Raw genomic sequence first — 16145 nt, 5'->3', positions numbered from 1 at the left:
GGGGAAAAGGCAAACATTAACATAGTCCACTGTTATCAAATACACACCTAACTTCTTTCAAGGTCTGAATCTTCTTTAGAACAACATGCAATATAGAGGTCAAGCACTGAAGGGTCAAAAATAATGGGAAAGATAAACACCATTTATTTCCCTATGAAGAAAATGTATAGCTAGACTAATGATGCAGTACTTACATTATGATGACATACAGGCTTTTAAGACTTATGTTTAAAGCTGGGCCCAGGAAAATAATAATGTACAGTTGTGCATAGTTTTGAATGATGGTGGTAACATCCATGTTACATTGTCCTTGCTGACTAATCACTCTTGTTTATTGTAATCTACTATAGGGGCAAAATTTTTGCAGAACACTAAAGTTCAATCTAATGGATAAAGATTTTTATATTGCCTTTGGGATGCTATTCTACAAAGGCAACATTTCAGGTCTCACATTTGTATCAAATTAATGCCTTGGTTGTTTGCAAAAGTTTGTGCTGTTCTGAAAAATTCTGTTAACCAAAGCCAGAGAATTTCCCTATAATTCATCTTTCTTTTTCCTCTTTCACTATCATTTTACTCATAATAAGGTGCCAAAATAAAATGTGTATCTTTTGTGTATAAGAACAAAGGTGTTGATTCAGAAGACTAGATTTCAAATCTGAATTTTTCTACTTACTAGCTAAATGTCCATAGGCAAGTTACTTATAATTTATCTATTAGTTTTCCTTTTTATTTCTCTTTTATTCTTTTTTAAAAATTGTTTTATTTTTATTAAAGTATAGTTGATTTAAAATGTTATGTTAGTTTCAGGTATACAGCAAAGTGATTCAGTTACATATATATCTGTATGTTTATATTCAGTTATTCATATATATTCTTTTCCATTATAGGTTATTACAAGATATTGAGTATACTTCCCTGTGCTATTCAGTAGGTCCTTATTAATTTTCTTAAAGAATAAACAATATGAAATTAATACCTATCACTTAGGATAAATATTAAATAACATAATACTTATCCAAGAACACAAAGTCATGCCTTTTATATAGTAGGTACTGATTATATATTTGTGTAATATTCTGCTATTGTTTCTCCAAAAAGTATACTTTCCTTCTTCATTACCATCAGAACCCTTTATGCTACATGAACTAGAATTGGTGCTTGTTATCAGCTCCATCCTTTTTCAGTCAGGGATGATCCATTAAATGAGTCATAGCAGAAGTTAGGTTGTGCTTTCCTTCTTATAGGCCATATCCTTCTCCCTTGGATGTTATTTTTATTTAGGCTGGAAAACAGATGCAGTGACTGATGATGCAGCAGCCATCTTGAAACCAAAAGGATAGAATATACCCTTAAGGTATTAGAATGTCCAAGTGATAATTAGAAAATGTCTGTTTCCTTGATGTCATCATGTTTTTACCCATCCTAAAATGCTTATCTCTGGACATATTAGAAAACATGAGAAAGATGAACAACTATTTCATTAAGGCATTCTATCAGGTATTCCATAGAATGCAAATAAACACAATCCTCATTGAATTAAGGTTTGATGGATCTAATGATGCATTTTCTTAGAGTCATTTCTGCTATGTAAGATCTTACCTTATATGATGTTATGACTATCATAGTCTAATTGGATAAAGATAGTTTATTTTAAAATTCTTCTTAAAATTATTCTTCTTATCTTAAAATTATTTATCAACTTTATAAGAAACAATAAAAGTTAATTGGTAAATAAAATAGGAACTATTGAGTGCCTACTATGTTCAAAAAGCACTGCACTCTAAATAAATGGCAACACAGTTTTATGTAAACCACCTGGTGGCCACAAAGCAAAAACCTATAGTAGATTTACAAAAGATAAAGAAAAGAGAATTAGAACATACCAATACAGAAAATCACTATTTCACAAAGGAAGGTGTCAAGAACACCACCAAAAAAGAAAAGGAACTAAAAAATAGCCAGAAAACAATTAAAACATGCCATTAGTAAGTCCATACCTAGAAACAACTAATATAAATGTAAATGAATTGAAATCTCTAATCAAAAGTCACATAGAGTGGCTAGATAGATTGAATAAAAAAAGAAAAAAAAACAATATGCTGCCTACAAGAGACAAGAGACTACTTCAATTTTAATGACATACATAGGCTCAAAGTAAATGGGTGAAAAAAGATATTTCATACTAGTGGAAATAAAAAAAGACCAGGAGTAGCTATACTTATATCAGACAGAATAGACTTTAAGCCAAAAACAGTAACAAAGGACAATGAAGATCCTTATATGAGGATAAAGTGCTCAATTCCTCAAGTAGAAATCATAAATATATATATGTACACAACATTGGAGTACCTAAATATGTTAAGCAAATACTAACTGATCTGAAGAGAAAAATAGACAACAATACAATAGTAGGGGACATCAATACCCTACTTTCAGCAATGGATAGATGATCTCAACAGAAGATGAATAAAGAAACCTTGGACTTGAACCATACTTTAGAACAAAATGGACCTAAGAGACAATTATAGATCATTCCATCCAACAACAGCAGGATACACATTCCTCTCAATTGCACACAGAACATTCTTCAGAATGAATTATATGATAGAACACAAAACAAATCTTAGCAAATTTAAGAAGATTGAAATCATACCAAGTACCTTTTCTGATCACAAAATATGAAAACAGAAATTAATAATAGGAGGAAAGCTGGATAATTTACAAATATATATAAATTAAACAACATACTCCTGGGTCAAATGGGTCAAAGAATAAATCAGAAAGGAAGCAAAACATATCTTAAAACAAATGAAAATTGAAAAATAAAAACATATCAAACCTATGGGATGCTACAAAAGCAATTCTAAGAGGAAAGTGTATAGCAATAAATCAGTATATTAAGAAAAAAGAAAGACCTCAAATAGACAACTTAACTTTCATTTTATGGACCTAGAAAAAGAAGAACAAAATAAGCTTAAAGTCAGCAGAAGAAAGGAAATAACAAAGATCAGTGCAGATATAAATGAAATAGGGACCAGAAAAACAATTGAAACAATCAATAAAACTAAGAGTTGATATTCTGAAAAGAAAACAAAACTGACAAGCATTTAGCTAGACTAACTAAGTAAAAGTAGAGAAAACTCAAATAAATAAAATCAGAAATGAAAAGAGACACTCCAACTGATAGTACAGAAATGCAAAGGATTATAATAGACTACCATGAATATTAGAATGCCTGGGCTTCCTTGGTGGCACAGTGGTTGAGAGTCCGCCTGCTGATGCAGGGGACATGGGTTCGTGCCCTGGTCCGTGAAGATCCCACATGCCACAGAATGGCTGGGCCCGTGAGCCATGGCCACTGAGCCTGCGCGTCTGGAGCCTGTGCTCCACAACAGGAGAGGCCACACAGTGAGAGGCCCGTGTACCACAAAAAAAAAAAAAATGATGCCAACAAGTTGGATAATCTAGAGAAAATGGGTAAATTCCTAGAAATAGAGCATTTACCAAGACTGAATCATGAATAAATAGAAAATATTAAAAGATCAATAATGAATAAGGAGATTCAATTAGTAATCAAGAACCTCCCCAGAAGAAAAGCCCAGGGCCACATGGTTTTACTGGTGAACTCTACCAAACATTAAAAAGGAATTAATGTCAATCCTTCTCAAACTCTTCCAAAAAATTTAAGATAAAGGAATAGTCCCAAATTCATTTTAAGAGGCCAGCATTATTCTGATATCAAGGCCAGATAAGGACACTACAATAAAAAACAAACAAACAAAAAACGATAGACAAATATCCCTAATGAATATAGATGCAAAGATTCTCAATGTAACATTAACAAAACAAACTGAATGGCACATTAAAGGATCATACATCATGATCAAGTGCAATTTATCACTAGGATGCAAGGATTATTCAACATGCCTAAATTAATAACTGTAATATACCACACTAATGAAATGAAGGATAAAAATCATATGATCATCTTTAAAGATGCAGAAAAAACATTTAACAAAATACATTTGTTCATGATAAAAAATTGTCAACAAATTGTATATAGAAGGAACATACCTCAACATAATAAAGGCCATATATGACAAACCCACAGCTAACACCAAACTCAACAGTGAAAGCTTGAAATCTTTTCTCCTAAAGTCAGAAACAAGACAAAGGTGCCCACTCTCACCACTCTCAATTAACATAGTGCTGGAAGTCCTAACTAAAACAATCAGGCAAGACAAAGAAAAGAAAGAAAAGACATTCAAATCAGAAAGGAAGAAGTAAAATCATCTTTGTTTGAAGGTGATATGCTATTATATGTAGAACATCCTAAAGACTCCACCAAAAAACCTGCTAGAATTAATCAACAAATTCAATTTAATCCGTTAATTTGCAGGATACAAATTAACACTGAAAAGTCAGCTGTGTTTCTATACAGTAACAACAAAATATCTGAAAAAAATAAGTTAAATAATCCAATTTACAATAGCATCTAAAACAGTAAAATACTTAGGAATGAATTTGACCAAGAAGGTAAAAGATCTTGTACGTGAAATTACAAGATGTTGATGAAAGAAACTGAAGACAATACAAACAAATGAAAAGATATTCATGTTCATTAATTAAAGAATTAATGTTGCTAAAATTTTCACACCACTAAAAACCATCTATAGATCCAGTGAAATTTCTTTCAAAATTCTAATGGCATTTTTCACAGTAAGAGAAGAAACTATCCTAAAATTTGTAGGAAATCACACAAGACACTGAATAGCCAAAAAAAATCCTGAGAAAGAAAGAAAAAAGAAAGCCTGAGGCATCACACTTCAAGTTATACTATAAAGATATAGTAACCAAAACAGTATAGTACTGGTATAAAAACAGACACATAAACTAATGCAACATAATAGAGAGTCCAGAAATAAACCCTTGTATATATGGTCAACTAATATTTAACGCAGGAACTAAGAATACTCAATGGGGAAAGGATAGTCTTCTCAATAAATGGTGTTTGGAAAACTGGATAACTACATGCAGAAAAACAGAGTTGAATCCCTATCATACAACACTCAGAAAAATTAACTTGAAGTGGATTAAAGAATTAAACATAACTGAAACCTTAAAACTTCCTAGAAGAAAAAATAGGGGAAAACCTCCTCAACAATGGTTTTGACAAAAATCTTTTGAATATGACACCAAAATCACAAGCAGTAAAAGCAAAAACCAATAATGAGGACTACATCAAACTAAAAAGCTTCTTTACAGCAAAAGAAACCATCAACAAAATGAAAAGGCAATCCACAAAATAAAAGAAAATGTTTGCAAACCATGTATCTGATATGAGATTAATATACTATATATATAAAGAACTTGTAAAACTCAATAACAGAAAAAGAAATAATCTAATTTAAAAAATGAGCAGAGGAACTGAATAAACATTTTTCCAAAGAAGACATACAGATGCCCAACAGGTACATGAAAAAGTTCTCAGCATCACTAATTATCAGGGAAATACAAATCAAAACCACAATGAGATATCATCTTATACATGTTAGAATGGCTTTCAACAAAAACACAAGACATAACAAGTGTTGTCAAGGATTTGGAGAAAAGGGATCTCGTATGTACTGTTGGTGTAAATGTAAACTGATGAAGCCACTATGGAAAACAATATAAAGGTTCATCAATAAATTAAATATAAAACTACCATATGATCCAGTAATTCCATGTCAGGTTATACATCCAAAGGATATAAAAACAGAATATTGAAGAGATATATGATCTCATTTGTTGTTGCAACATTATTCACAATAGCCAAGATATGGAAACAACCTAGGCTACTGTCAACTAATGAATGAATAAAGAAGATGTCACATATGTGTGACTAGATAGAAAGGGGTTTTCCTCATTGATTGATATTTTGAGTCATCTGAGAACTTTTGCTTTAAAATATTGGTTTTCCAATTATATCATAATCTCTAGAGATTTAGTATGGACAACAGATATGATTCATTTTGAGAAATATTGCCCGTAGGGTTAGCCACTCCTAATCAAATATTAAATAGGGAAAACCATACTCTTCCAGAGTGGAACCTATGAAAAATGCAGAGTTGAATTACAGGAATTTTTATATTTCTGTAAAACATAGTTAATGTTTTGTCTGATTTTTAAAAATTTCCAATGCATTCTAATTCATTCAATGTGTAATTATTTCATTCTGTTGATCTGTACTGCCAAAAAAATTATTTCAACATCTGCTGGTTTTTAGTTATTTGTTTCTGCTAGAGGACCAGTGTGTGCATGTGTGTGTGTTCTAATGGTTTGCATCTTTGGATTCTAATATATATGAAATCCACTCTACATATTAACAGAATTCTGGCTAATGGCAATTACTTTTGTGTTAGTGTTTTAAATGTTATATAACTTATATAGTACCAAGTATCTTTTATTTAAGCTATATAAACATAACCAGATAAACTAATTCTGCAAGCAAACTTTCTACAAACTTAGAGTATCCCTTGAACAAACAGTGGGAAATGTTTGTAGGTTTGTATTTAATAGTTTATATTATTTAGTTTAGGCACAACACAATATAATTAAACCAAAATAAGACTGCTTGAAAATCCTGTGATTTTACACATCTATATGAGTCTAGTTTGGCATAGGTACATCTAGTGAAACCCTCATCCATTTCTCTGAGAAGCAGCAAAAGTAAGACAAGCTCAAATGACCATGTATTACAAACAGAATTTTCATGTAGGTTTAGGAAAGTGTTTCAAGACTAAATTTTAAATTGATTTTAATATCAGTTTAGGGGGTGTGTCTTTTAGACTGTATTCAATGGAGATTCTCTGAAGAATTTTGAAGAATGGAATGGCAGAATGAAATCTATATTTTAGAAAAATTAATTTGGCAGTTTTACATTAAATGGATTGGCAGAAATAACAGTTTAAAGACAAAAAAAATCAGTTAGGAAGCCATTTCTGTGTTTTGAGTTAAATGTGGTAGTAAAGAGCTAGAGGAATAGCAATAGAAATATGACAACTAGAGAAATACATAAGATTTCAATACAAACTCAGAAATAAAGCAGGGACATCAAAAATAGCTCAAGTTCTAATTCCATGTAGTCTAAAGAATTTTGATGAACATTAAAAAAAAAGAGGAGAAGGGAAAAGAGAAAATACCTGAATACATAATATAAGCCATTGAAGACATAGCAGAACTAGAATAAGCATGGAGCCTAGATAAAAAACTAGGTAAACAATTCTAAATTCCTCCTTAGGGACAGTGTTCAATGGAAGGTTTCCTAGAATAACACTGATTGTCATTTGTTAGTTGTTATAAGGGGCCTTTCTTCATTAGACTGAAAACCATCTCCCCTGCTAGACAATTTGCCAGGTTCAATTTACTGCCTTTGTATCCAAGAAAGGTCTTTTGATGCATCATCAGTGTACTCTTACCAACCCCCTTCTAGTTCTTTTGTTGATCTGGGATGATGATCAAGTGAATCAAGAAATACTAAGATTGGGCCTCCCTGGTGGTGCAGTGGTTGGGAGTCCGCCTGCCGATGCAGGGGACACGGGTTCGTGACCCGGTTCGGGGAGATCCCACGTACCGTGGAGTGGCTGGGCCCATGGGACATGGCCGCTGGGCCTGCACGTCCGGAGCCTGTGCTCTGCAGCGGGAGAGGCCGCGACAGTGAGAGGCCCGCGTACCGCAAAAAAAACAAAGAAAAAGAAATACTAAGATTGGGCTTCCCTGGTGGCGCTGTGGTTGGGAGTCAGCCTGCCGATGCAGGGCACACGGGTTCGTGCCCCGGTCCGGGAAGATTCCACATGCCGCTGGGCCACAACAGCGAGAGGCCCGCGTACCGGAAAAAAAAGAAACACTAATATTTTTCTATAAACTATATTTTACTTTGGATCTGAAAAGATCCTTATAAAAAAAGAAAAGACTAGATAAATTCTCCCTTATTTTTCCAAATCTGTTATAAACCTACACAGATTTGATGTTTCAGCGATATGATTTCTATGTGATTATTTTCTAGAAGTGTTTTGTTAGTCTGTCCCTTACGCTAAACTTTTAAGTTATTAAACAAATGGTCAAGAGGAATTTAAAATACAAATGTGAATTATTCACTACAGTTAATTTGGTTCAACACTGTTGAAAATGGCTATGTTCTATTTGAAACACGTATAATTATTCAGAGAATCATAGCTAAAATTTTAAGTAAAATTAAAAAATATAAAATCCAGAACTCCTGCATACAGCAATTCCAAATATAATTATTCCATTTTTAGATGAGCCTATTGATGCATATATTGATACAAGTTCAATTATTTACTTACAAATACATAGCTAGATTTTAGCAGAACTAGAACTAGATCCCAATAATTCAGTCTTCAGATCCCAATAATTCAGAACTAGAACTAGATCCCAATAATTGTCTTTCATTGTTTTTGCCCTTATTCCCAATGCCCTTCAATAGTTATTGCAATTATTGTTTTAGACAGAAAATACTGTGTTTTGGATGTATAATGTTAAGGGAGAATGATCAACATAAGGGATGTAAATTGAATAATAATGAAAAATTAGTCTTGGGTCCTTGACAAGAACCAAAAGCACACTATAATTAATTGCAGCTGTTTTCACATAGCAACTGTGCAGTTTCCCTTTCTTCCCAGAAGTTGCTGAATCAGGCAATGCAGCAAAGTTGATGTATACCTTCCGTGGAAATGAGATGTTTTAGATGCACTGTTCTCAGATGCCAGGATGGATGACAGTGTGAGATATAATCCTTTCCTGTTTAATGCAACACAAACCAATCTACATTCTAGAAGTCATTTGATTTCTCCCTTCTGTAGTGCTATCAGATAGCAACTAGCTCTCTGGGGACTCCATTCATGCTGAGATTGCACTAGCTAGTGATTATACTGCTGAATCAGTCTGTAATCAATCTTGCATCCTAAGGATCTTTGGAGTTTTTCTTTTGATCACCAAGTAATGGGAAACACAGCATGCTAAAGAATAATATAGTTTCATCTAATTGAAGCTCCATTGAAAAGGCCTCTGGGTACTCTTTTATTCACCTTTCAATAAAAGTGTTCATAAGGTAGTCAATTTCTAAAGTCAAAACAGATAATTCTTATAGAGTTTACTTGATTTATCTTGGGTGTAAATGCGTCATTTAAAAATATATGAGTTTTCAAAACAAATATAATTTTCTAAGATAAAAATGTGCTTTTCTTCTCTTCTTTTCTCTATTTATGGTCAATCCAGATACAGCCATTGATATTTGGATAACTACCCAGATGGGCTTCATAATTAGGGGATGCCCTCCCCAACTTGTAGATATAAATAACAAGAATTTAAAGGACAATGAAAATTATTTTTCTGTGCAGAGTATTTCCTAATAGGCAGAGACTGTGAGGAAAACATGATCAGAAATCTCAGTTTTCAGCTGCTGCCAAAATTTTATATGTATATGAAGCAATAATTCAGGCTACACAGAAACTGAAAAGATACATACTACTGGAAAGAAGATAGAGGTAAACACAGGGCAAGAATTTGTGTTCTTATAATGTCACCAGTAAGTACTTCAAGAAGGCAGCTTGATTATGCCAAATTACCAACTTATCCACATTCACATTTGTCTTAGTTTGTGTTTCACTGAAAACCATAACCTGAGAAAGTGACTCAAATACATAAATTTGTTATAAGGAACTAGGGTGGAGATGAGGGAGTGTGAAGAGAGAAACATGGAATGAAGAAAAGAACATATATTCAACATTCACAAATCAATCAATGTGATACAACTCTAACAAAAAGAACGGTAGAATTATATGATTGTCTCAATAGTTGCAGGAAAAGTATTTGACAAAACTCAACACCCATTTATGATAAAATCTCAACAAAGTGAGTATAGAATAATGTATATAATAAAGGCCATATATGAAACACCCACAGGTAACATCACTCTCAATGGCAAATACTGAAACTTTTTCATCAAAACTCAGGAACAAGACAACTCTTGCCACTCTTATTCAACATAATATTGGAAGTCTCAGACAGAACAATTAGGCAAGAAAAATAAATGACATCCAAATTGGAAAGGAAGAAGTAAAACTGTCACTCTTTGCAGGTTACATGATTTTATATATTAAAAAACCCTAAAGACTTTACCAAAAAACTATTTGAATAAATAAATTCAGTAATGTTGCAGCATACAAAAATAATATACAGAAATCTGTTGTGTTTCTACACACTAATAAACTATCAGAGAAATTAAGAAAACAACCTTATTTACAATTGCATCAAAGAAAATTAAATACCTAGGAATATATTTAACCAAGGAGGTGAAAAATCTGTACACTGAGAACTATAAGACATTGATGAAGAAATTGAAGATGACATAAATAAATGGAAAGATATTCCATGCTCATGGATTGAAACAATTAATGTTAAAATTTTCATACTACCCAAAGCAAACTACAGTTTCAATGCAATCCATATCAAAATTTCAATGGTTTTTTTTCACAGAAAAAGAAAAAAAAAATCCTAAAACTTATATGGAACCACAAAAGACCCCAAATAGCCAAAGTAGACTTGAAAAGAAGAACCAGCTGGAAGCATCATGCTTCCTGATTTCAAACTACAAAGCTATAATAATCAAAACAGAATGTTGGCATTCTGTTGGCATGAAAACAGACACATTAATCAATGGAACAAAATGGAGAACCCAGAAAAAACTTGCATATACGGCTGATTCATGATGAAGGAGCCAAGGAAATACCATGGAGAAAGCATAGTCTCTTCAATAAATGGTGTTGGAAAAACAGGACAGCCACATGCAAAAGAATGAAATTGGACCCCTAACTTACACCATACACAAATATTAATACAAAATAGGTAAAAGACTTGAATGCAATACCTGAAATCATAAAAATCCTGGGAAAAAACATAGTGGGTAAGCTACTTGACATCAGTCTTGGCAATGATATTTTGAATTTGGAAACAAAAGCAAAAATAAGCGGGACTATTAACAAATTAAAAAGCTTCTGCATAGCAAAGGAAACCATCAAAAATAAAAAGGCAACCTATGGAATGAAAGAAAGTTTTGTAAATCGTATGTCTGATAAGGGGTTAATACCAAAAAATTACATAAAGAACTCATACAGCTCGATAGCAAAACACCAAACAATCCCATTTAAAAACGGACAAACCGGGCTTCCCTGGTGGCGCTGTGGTTGAGAGTCCGCCTGCCGATGCACGGGTTCGTGCCCCGGTCCGCGAGGATCCCACATGCCGCGAAGCGGCTAGGCCCGTGAGCCATGGCCGCTGAGCCTGCGCGTCCGGAGCCTGTGCTCCGCAACAGGGGAGGCCACAACAGTGAGAGGCCCGTGTACCGCCAAAAAAAAAAAAAAAAAAAAAAAAAAAAACGGACAAACCATCTGAAGAGACATTTTTCCAAAGAAGACATACAGATGCCCAACAGGAACCAAAAGTTTCTCAACATCACTAATCATCAGGGAAATGCAAATAAAACCACAACGTGATATCACCTCACACCTGTTAGAATGGCTATTATCAAAAAGACAAGAAATAACAAGTGTTGCAAAGAATTTGGAGCAAAGGAAACACTTGTGCACTATTAGTGAGTATGTAAATTTGTACTACCTCTATGGAAAACAGTACAGATTATGGTACAATGTATATGCCATGAAATTTACCCTCTTAAAATGTATATTCAGTGAGTTTTTAAAATCATATTCACAGTGCAATCATTACTACTAAGTTTAGAATATTTTCATCACCCCTGAGAAAAACCACATGCCCATTAGCAGTCACACTCCATTTTCGTTTTCCTCATCTCCTGGCAACTACTATTGTCTATGTATATTTGTCAGTTCGAGACATTTCACATAAATAGAATCATATAATGTGTTATTAGTGTTTACTACCTTCTTCCACTGAGCATAATGTTTTTAAGGTTTATCCATGTCATAGCATGTTTCAGTGCTTCATTTTAGTCGACAAATAGTATTCCGTGTTTTATATACACCAATTTTTTTTAATCTGTTCATCCACTCAATATATCCATTATCCATTCAATACAAATGGACACTTGCATTGTTTCTCCTTTTGGGCTATTATAAATAATGTTGCTGTAAACATTTGTGTGAAAGTTTTTGCATGAGTATATGTTTTAATTTCTCTTTATTACATATCTAGAATTGAAATTACTTCCACAAAGTAACAATATGTTTAACATTTTGAGTAATGACCAAACTGTTTTTCAGAGTAGCTACATCATTTTACAAACTCAGTAGCAATGAATGAGGGTTCTTATTTTTCCATACCCTTGCAAACACTTGTTATTGTTCATATTTTATGATATAATCATAATAGTGAAGTAAGAGCTCACTATGGGTTTGATTTGTATTTCTTCAAAGCTGCTAATATTAAGCATGTCTTAATGTGCTTATTGGTCCTTTGTATATGATCTTTGGTAAAATGTTTATTTTTTTAAATGAGTTATTTCTCTTATTGAATTGTGAGAATTTTTATGTATTGTATATAAAGCCCCTTATCAGATATATGATTTGAAAATATTTTCTCTTATTGTGTAGGTTGCCATTTTATGTTTTAGTCTATCATTTTCAGCACAAAATTTCTTAATTTTGAAGAAGTCCAATTTATCTGTTTTTTTTTTCTTGCCACTTGTGATTTTGGTGTAATATCTCCAAAGTCATTGGCTAATCCAAAATCCCAATAATTTAGTCCTGTTTTCTTGCAAGAACTTGGTAAGTCAATGTTAACATTTAAATTTAGAATTATAATCTATTTTGATTTAATTATTTGTACATTGTGAGGTAGGGTTTTAGTAGCACTGATTTATACAGGGATATCTAGCTGTCCCAGCAACATTTTTAAAAAATACTATTCATTGCTCATTGGATTGTCTTGGCATAATTGTGGAAAGTGTAAGAGTTTTTTTCTGGACTTTTGAGTCTCTTCCATTGATTATTTGTCTATCTTTACATAAGCTCCACACAATCTGGTTTAGTTTAGCTTTGTAGTAAATGTTGAGGTTAAGAAGTATGAGAACTCCAAATTTGTTCTTTTTTTCAAGATTGTTTTGGCTATTTTGTGTTTCATGTATCTCCATATGCATTATGGTTTCCCAATTTCTGGAAAAAAAATGGCAGCTGAAGCTCTGATAGAGATTATATTAAGTGTGTAGATCAGTGTAAAGGATATTATCATCATAACCAACTTAAGTTTTCCAATCTATATACATGGTAGATCTTTCCATTTATTTAGGTCTTCTAAATTTCTTTCAATAATGTTTATAATCCTTGTAGTACAACCTTTTCACTTTTTTGTAAGATATATTCCTAAGTACTTTCTTGTTTTTAATTCCATTGTACATGAAATTAATTTATTTTAACTGCAAGTTGTACATTTCTAATATATAGAAATACAACTAAGTTTTGTATCTTTCATCCTGTAATCTGCCTGAACTTGTTCATTTGTTCTACTTTTTTTTTTAGTATGTGAATTTTTTTAAGAGTTTCTATATACAAGATCAGGTCACCTAAGAATATTGCTACTTTTACATCTTCTGTATCTGGATATCTTTTGCTTGTTTTTCCTGCCTAATTGCCCTGGCAAGAATCTTCAGGGCAATATTGGATGGATGCAATGAGAGTGAACAGCTTTATCCTGTCCTGATTTTAGGGAGAAATCTTTCAGTTTTTCATCATTAAGTATGATGTCAGCTATGAGTTTTTGTTAGATGTCTTCTATCAGCTTGAAGAATTTCCCTTGCATTCCCAGATAGTTGAGTGTATCTACCATGAAACAGTGTTAAATTTTTTCACGTGTTTTTCATGGCTGTTGAGATGATCATGAGTTTTTTGTTCACTATTTGATTAATAGGTCATGGTGTATAATCCTTTTTATATGTTTCTGGGTTCAGTTTACTCATATTATGTTGAGGCTCTTGGCTTCTATATACATAAAGGATATTGATCTATAGTTTTCTTTACCTGCAATGTCTTTGTGTGATTTTGATATTGGGATATACTGGCCTCAAAGAATAAGTAGCGGGGTGTTTAATTCTCTTATTTTTAAAAAGAAGTTAGAAAGGATTCTCCTCTACACCTTTAGTACAATTCAGCCGTGAAGCCACCTGGGCATGGGCTTTTCTTTGTGCTCATTTCTTACTAATAATTCAATCTCTTAACTTGTCGTAGGCCTATTTAAATTTTCTATTTCTTATGAGTCAGTCAGTTTTCATATTTTGTGTCTTCCAGGAGTTTTTCCATTTCATTTAGCTTATATAATTTGTAGGCACAGAGTTTCTTATAGCATTCTTTTATAATCCTTTTTATTTGTGTAAGTTTGGTAGTGATGCCCATGCTTTCATCTTTGATTTTAGTTATGTAAGTATTCTGGTTTTTTCCTTGGCCAGTGTACTTAAACATTTGTCAATAAGATTTCAAAATTTTCAAAGAACCAACTTTTTTATTGATTATCTCTATTGTTATTTTATTCCTTATTTTATTAACTTCCCCATACTATTTTTTAATTTAGTTCTTTTGGATGAATTTGTGTTCCATTTGCTCTTATTTTTCTAGTTTAAGATAAAAGGTTAGGTTATTGATTTAAGACTTTTTGTTTTGTTTTGTTTTAATTTAGACACTTAGAGCTACCAGTTTTCCTCTAAGCTATGTTTTAGCTGCATTCCATAAGCTTTGGTATGTTGTTTTTGTTTTCTTTCTCAAATCCTTTGAAATTTCTCAGAGGAATTTCTAATTTCCTTTGTAATATCTTCTTTGACCCATCTATTATTTAAGGATATGTTAATTTCCACGTTTATAAATATCCCAAATTTCCTTCTGTTACTGATTTGTAATTTCATTCCACTGTTTTCAGAGAACATTATTCATATAATTTCATATTTATTGAGGCTTGTGTTATGGCCAAATATATGTTCTATCATGTAGAAGTTCCTTGTACACTTGAGAAGAATGTGCATTTTACTATTGTTGGGTGCAGTGCCTTATATATATCATTTAGGTTTACTTGACTTGTTGTGTTTTTCAAGTCTTCTATTTCCTTTCTGAGTTTCTACCTACTTGTTCTAGCCATCACTGATAATGGAGAATTGACATCTCTGTTGTTGAGTTGTCTATTTCTCCTTTTAGTCAGTTTTACTTTATGTATTTTTGGACTCTGTTTTTAGGTGCAAATATATTTTAATTGTCATATCTCCCTCATGGTTTGTCACTCTTATCATTATAAAATGCCCTCCTTTACCTCTAGTAACATTTTTTTTCTTATCCTCCATTCTGTTTGATATTAGTATAGCCACCCCAATTCTTTTTTAGTTACTATCTGCATGCTATAATTTTTACTTCCTTTTACCTACAACTTATTTGATTCTTTGACTCTAACGTGTGCCTCATCCACAGTATATGGTTGAATCATTCCTTTCTAATGCATTTTTCCTACCTTTAATTTTTGAGGTTGTGTTTAAGACATATATATTTAATGTAATTACTGATAATGTAGGACTGATGTTTGACATTTTGCTATCTGTTTTCAAAACGTTGATGTTTTCTTATTGCTCTATTACTGCCTTCTGTTACATAGTATACACTGTAGTGTACATTTCCCTTCCCAGTTATTTTATAGTTTGCTTATAGTTATTTTTATTAGTTTCCTCTGAGATTAACATCTTAGCTTAAAATAATCCAGTTTGCATTAATAGCAAAATAATTTCAATTATACAAAATACTTTGCTTCAATATAATTCCCTTTATTCCTTCCTCCTTTATGCTATTATTGTCATACAAATTATATCTTTACACATTATAAGCACATTGTTTTATAATTATCAGTTTGTGCCAGTGTTCTTTTAAAATCAGATATGAAAACAAAATAGTTACAAACAAAAATACATTTTACTATTTTTAATATATATCTATGCAGTTACCTTTATTTCTTCATGTGGATTCAAGTTACCATTGCCTGTCCTTTCATTTCAGCCTAAAGGATTATCTTGACTACTGTAACTTTGTAGGACAGGGTGCTCACAATGAATTCTCTCAATTTTTGATTTTCTGAGAATGATT

This window comes from Orcinus orca, chromosome 4 (genome assembly GCF_937001465.1).
Source record: "Orcinus orca chromosome 4, mOrcOrc1.1, whole genome shotgun sequence".
Classification (NCBI taxonomy): Eukaryota; Metazoa; Chordata; class Mammalia; order Artiodactyla; family Delphinidae; genus Orcinus; species Orcinus orca.
The sequence above is the reverse complement of the archived record's forward strand: the minus strand, read 5'-3'. Positions refer to the sequence as shown.